The sequence below is a fragment of the Canis aureus genome, chromosome 1, assembly GCF_053574225.1.
Source record: "Canis aureus isolate CA01 chromosome 1, VMU_Caureus_v.1.0, whole genome shotgun sequence".
NCBI classification, from domain to species: Eukaryota; Metazoa; Chordata; class Mammalia; order Carnivora; family Canidae; genus Canis; species Canis aureus.
The window spans coordinates 62,595,180-62,601,296 of NC_135611.1; the positions used below are offsets into that span (position 1 = coordinate 62,595,180).

Below are 6,117 nucleotides of genomic sequence, written 5' to 3' on the forward strand. Positions count from 1 at the left end.
TTAGAGAAGCCACTGCTACCTATTGATATGCCAGAAATATTTTTGTGTTTTTTTATTCTGTTTGTTTTGATAAATCATTTTTCAAGGATATACTCTTGTTCTCTGTCATCAGAATAATGACTCTACTCTTTTGTAGATATGCCGACAGATTTCATGCTTCGTTTGATTTTTACCTTCTGGTTTTCCTCTTTAAATAGAAAGAAATAATCATGCAGACTTGGCATTTGTTACAAACACTAAGAGTAGTGGTTTGGGTTTGTTTTTTTAAACTAGTCTTGCTAACCAGATAGTAGCTGGTAGAACTTACCCCTCAGATGGAAGAGCTCTGTGAACCAGCTGCCTTAGCTGGAGGATAGGTTTAATGGGATCAGCTTCCAGTTGTGAAACAAGTGTGAAATGAGTTGGAATATTCTTTTGTCCTCACTTCTTAGTTCTCTGACACTTTTGGGTATTACATGCAGGAAAACTATCATATTCATCATATACTGCTTACGTGGTTTTAGAGTATTTGTTCAAGATAATGGCACCTAGTATGCAGAAATCACACTTCTCGGGATGCAGTAGGCTTGCTATTCCCAACCCTTCTCTAATGTCAAGGAAGGAGAAGGAAAGTGCAGGAAAAGGGGACAGAATTATAACAATCTAAAATGTAATATTCCTGTCTGTGATAGCCAAGGAAATATGTCTTGCTGGGTTTCTGATTGGCACAGACCTAACATCCCATAGCCAGGAGACAGATGGTGGGGTAGATCAAAGATATTCTTGCTTTATTTTAGGCTTTAAAGGACACACTGTATTAGATGGCAGAAGGGCATATTACCCATCAGCATACCCATTCATAATAAAAGTAGTTAGAAAACCAGGAATTTAAGGGACCATCTTTACTATAAAATGAAATGATTTACAAAAATCCTGGAAATGACATAGTAAATAGATGAACATTAGAAGCATTCCTTTAAAAATTAAGAATAAGACAATAATGCTTTTACCTTATATCTGGCTTTTAGTTGAACTTCTTAGCACAATACTATAAGAAAAATTATATCAGAGTGGAATAAGTTAAAATAGCATTATTTTTATATGTTATCATTATTTATTTAGAAAAAAATAACTATAGGTTGTTAAAAATAATAAGATAGTGTAGTGCGCAAGCTTCAAATCAGATGTTTCCCTAAATTGGCTATATTTTTATAAAATGGCAGCAAATCACCAAAAAATACAATTAAGAAGAAGATATTATTTTCAGTAGTTTCAGGGAGCCCCAGTTATCTAAGAATAAATCTATATAACATATGTACAAAAGACTTCGAGGGAGGGGCTCCTGGGTGGCTCAGTCAGTTAAGCATCTGCCTTTGGCTCAGGTTATGCATGATCTCAGGGTCCCTGGGATTGAGTCCCGCATCTGGCTCCCTGCTCAGGGGTGAGCCTCCTTCCTCCTCTCCCTTTGGCCCTTCCCCCTGCTCATGCGCATTCTCTCTCTCTCTCACTCTTGCTTTCTCTCAAAAAATAAATAAAATCTTTTAAAAAAAAAACCCAAAACTGTTAGAGGGAAAGCTATGAAATATCATTACACAATATTGAAGGCCATATATATAAATATATATAAATAGATACATCATTTACATAAATAGGAAAATAATATCATAAAGGTGTCAATTCTTCCAAACTGATCTACAAAATAGATGCAATTCCATTTAAAAAAGAGAATTTTTAATGGATGTTAATAGAATTTTAGTATATATATATATAAATAAGGGCCATGAATAGTTAGGATATTTCCAACGAAGAATAAAAAGTTGAAGGGTCTTACTCTTCCAGATACTGGATTGTCACAAAGCTATAATAATTAAGATGGTTTAGGTAGAGGGATTAAGATAGTTTAGGTAGAGGGATTATAAAATTGATTAGTGGAATCAAATAGGATGCAGAGATTAACACATATATGGAACTTCAAAAATTACACAGGTGGAGTATATTTTGGGTCCCTTCTTCTCATGACATGTAAAAATATAGTCCTGAAAGTTAAACCCTCAAATGTTAAAACTTTAAAAGTCTTGGTAGAAAATGTAGATAATTGTCTTCTGAACCTGGGGTAGGCTATTTTCCTAAATAAGACAAAACACATTGAACATAAAATAAAATATTAATAAATTTTACAATATTAAAAGTAAGAACTATCAAAATCTACATCAAAAGCATTTAAAAAAGTAAGCTACGAATTTGTAGAAGATATTCATGACAACTGTAGTCTAAAACAATTAGGATCAAGAATATGCAATAAGAAAAGCACAAACAACCTACATGATATTGGGCAGAGGATGAACAAATATGTCACAGAGGAAGAAACTATAGACCAATAAACACATGAAGAGATGTCCATCCTCATTAGAGATTAGGAAAACACAAATCGAGACAAAATTGTCCTTTTATATGCATTGGATAGGCCAACTTTAAAAAAACCCTGTCAATACTAAGTGTTGGGGAAGATGTGAATCTACTTGTGGGAGCCTAAACTGGTGAATCCATTTTGGGAAAACATTTTGGTGTTCTCTTCAAAATTGAAGGTCAATGTATGGCCCAAGAATTTCAGGTCAAGCTATGTATGGTTGGCTCACTTTGATCAAGATCAATGTTAAAAATGTATTAATTCTCTCTGTTTTCTTAAGAAGAAAAAATTTCCATAAAGCAGGTGCCAGGAGATTGAACTCCACGTGGAGATTTTGCCAAGACCCCCAAAGCAGCTTTTCTTTCTTTGCTCCTTTTGTTTCACTAATAAAAAAAAAATCTTTATAATGGATTCTTGAGAGACCTTATTGTCATTAGTTAATACATAGAGGAAATAGCCCTGAAAGAGTGGTCAATTTATCACAGTATTTCCTTCTTTTTATTTATTTATTTATTTATTTATTTATTTATTTATTTATATTTATTTATTTATTTATTTATATTTATTTATGATAGTCACAGAGAGAGAGAGAGAGAGAGGCAGAGACACAGGCAGAGGGAGAAGCAGGCTCCATGCACCGAGAGCCCGATGTGGGATTCGATCCCGGGTCTCCAGGATCGCGTCCTGGGCCAAAGGCAGGCGCTAAACCACTGCGCCACCCAGGGATCCCACAGTATTTCCTTCTTAAAGCCTGTGGGTGCATTTGTATTATTAAAGCCATAGCAAAATCATAAATTGCTCACAAGTGTAGGAAAATTGGAAAAAATATGTATTAGTTGAATTATTTTTAGCACAACACAGTCTCCTCTCTATTCTTTCACTTTCTCTTCTATTAAAACTGTCAATAAGCTGAGCAAATAATCTATTATTTGAAAGCAAACATGCTTAGATATAAATCTAATACATCTTAAACAATTAAAAATGGTAACATTAAATGTGTCAGTTTACAGAGTTATAACATCATCAAGTGGCTTTTCCTTAAGTTTTTACTATAGACACGTGTATAGCAACATTCTCTTGCTTCACACTGAATTAATACACAACCAAAAACTTATCTCTAAATTGCTGGGTCTTTATGATTTATATAAGATATGAAAAGAATCAGAATTACAGAACATATGCTTCAAGTTAAAATTAGTATGTCATCAGAAGCTTATATCTTATATAAAGAGTAGAAGAAATAAATGAGTATGGATGAATAATTTCAGCACTATGATCTATAAGGGGCTAAGGTGAATATGTATGTATAATACATGGGCCTTGCTTTCAATGACCTTACATTCTTGGACGATGAAAAAGAAATGGTTTATTTGTATTTTAGAGTAATATTTAAACATTCTATGAACTTTAACATGTTTTATTAAATGGGACGTATAGGAGTATTTTGATGTTACAAAATAACTTGGTCTAAGAACCTCTACCATAGGATGGTTTGCATAATGGATTAGTCATTTAGATTTAGCAAAAAAAAAAAAAAAAAAAAAGAGTTTATGAAAAGGTCATAGATGGGGCTAGCTGTAGGGAGTTGGTTCAAAGGCCCAGTTGGTGTCGAAAGGATCTGGCCATATATGCTTTGCTTTCTCTGGGTTGGTTTCTTTGCAGGCTTTTTCATAGTGGCCTCTGGCATCTTTAGTCATGTCAGTATAATACCAAGTCCAAGTTAGTCCCTGACCCAAGTTTAGGGGATTCCAGACCAGCATCTGCCTGCCTACCTCACCAGATCTGTGCTAGTGCTCAGGCCTGCAGGGAACCATAGGATGACCTGTTGGGAAAGGGTGCAGGCCTAGGCTATGAGTCCTACCTGGGATGCTGGTCAGACTGCAGGCATCATTGGATCTATAACTTTTATTGTTTAGACATAACGGCATGTCAACCTCCCTTTGAATTCTTAGTCTGAGTCCTATAAATGTTAGGGGCAGGCCAGGTATAGGAAATGTTAGAAATTTCGTCTAACCTGAGGGTGGGAGAAAGTCATGTGAAGTCAGGAGAGGAACAAGATAAGATTTAGATTCTTTAAGATGGCTTGACTGTGCTATATTCAGCATAAAATCGGCTGCACATATTCAATGTATATACCTGATAAATTTTGACACACCCACGAAACCATTATCACAATCAAAACAATGAAGAAAATGAGGAAACAAATGCTTTTTTGTCTAGAATATATAGAGGACTCTATAATTCAGTAGCACTAAGACAAACAACCCAGTTAAAAATGGACAAAAGATTTGAACAGTCACTTCACCAAAGAAGATATACAAATAGCAGAGAAGCCCATGAAAAGAGTCTAAACACCATTTGTCACTAGGAAGATGCAGATTCGTATTTTAAGAGGTCATTGAGGCTCCAGTGTAGGGAAAGAATTGGAAATCAGGCATGGCTGAAGGAAGAACTGTTGAGACGCTGTTGCCATAGTAATGTAGGAATGATGGTAGGGTTTAAAGCCTAAAGCCAAGAAAGAATTCTTGAGACGATTTTAGTGCAAAAAGGTGGTTTTATTAAGGCATGGGGACAGGACTCCTGGGCAGGAAGAGCTGCAACAAGGTCCTGAGGAGGGGTCCATTAGATACTTTCAAATTGGGAGGGGGTTATGCGTAACGTAAGTTTTTAAAGAATTTTGGAAGCAGGGTTTCCGGGATCTTGAGGGAGCTAGCTACTGTTAGGAAAAGGTCATTTATTACTGTTTAGTAAAAATAGTCATGAAACCCTTCAGATATGTATCGGTGGGTCATATGCTTGGGGGATGACTGCCAATATGTGAGATAAAGGAAGTTTCCAAAGGAATTTTTAATTGTTAAATAATTTACAGAATCTGGGGTTCAGGCCTTAACCTCTTGCCCTTAGCAAAATATTAACATGGAGGAAAGCTGGGTTTCTGGAGGAAGGTCACTCTGCCTATTTTAAGGACGTGTCAAGGGGCTGTAAAGAATAAGGAAATTTAATAGTTTTTCTCCTGCCTTTGCTTCCCACATGAACAGGACTAGTAAAAGACGGTGCCTGCTTGACTGAAGATGGTGGTTGTAGAGACAAAAGGTGGATGACAACTGCACAAATATTCAGGAAGCAAAGTAGATAGGCCTTGACACTGACTTTGGTTTTAGGGAATAAAGTGTTAGAAATGATTCCAGGTTTTCTGGCTTGTGCAGTGGGGTGGCTGATGGGGCCATTCACAAACATGGTGAAAACTAGAGAAAGACCAGGTATGGGGAAAGATTACATTTCTGCTAACTGAGCACTTTTGAGGGATCTTTGAGGCATCAGAGTCTTGGAGCTGGCAGTGGAACAAGACATGTTCTGAGCTTTGTCTCTTGTATTTGACGGTGGGCTGAGGTTTAAATGCAGGGAGACAGAAGGGAGCAGGAATTGCCAAATCAGATCCCCCTGTTTCATCCCTTTGAAAACCAGGGAATCTATTTTTCGTGGGGAGTCTGAATTAAGGAAAACAGGAAGAACCTCTGGGGGAAGGGGAGTTGCAGAGACCTCTCTGCTAAACACTCTACTTAGAACTCTTGAGGTGTGTTGCTATTTGGCGGGGGGGGGGGGGGGGGGGGGGGGGGGGGAGGACCCTGAATCAGAACAAGTACAGCCGCCAAAACTCTTCTGATTCCCATCGCTCCTCCAATTCCTGCCCTACCCGTGTTGGTTAACTCCCAACTGAGATACGGATGGTA

At 37.0% G+C, this 6,117-nt stretch overlaps 1 long non-coding RNA gene across 2 annotated transcripts in view; it reads right to left on the bottom strand.

Moving 5' to 3' along the window:
* The window catches only part of LOC144316229 (uncharacterized), a 46,212-nt gene extending 40,305 nt beyond the window's left edge, over positions 1-5,907 (bottom strand). For both annotated transcript variants that reach the window (XR_013382084.1, XR_013382083.1), the window contains exons 1-2: positions 4,742-5,907; positions 990-1,027 (exon numbers count right to left, since the gene is read on the bottom strand). This is a non-coding gene — a long non-coding RNA (uncharacterized LOC144316229). The remainder of the gene's footprint in view (positions 1-989; positions 1,028-4,741) is intronic.
* Between the last annotated feature and the right edge of the window lie 210 nt (positions 5,908-6,117).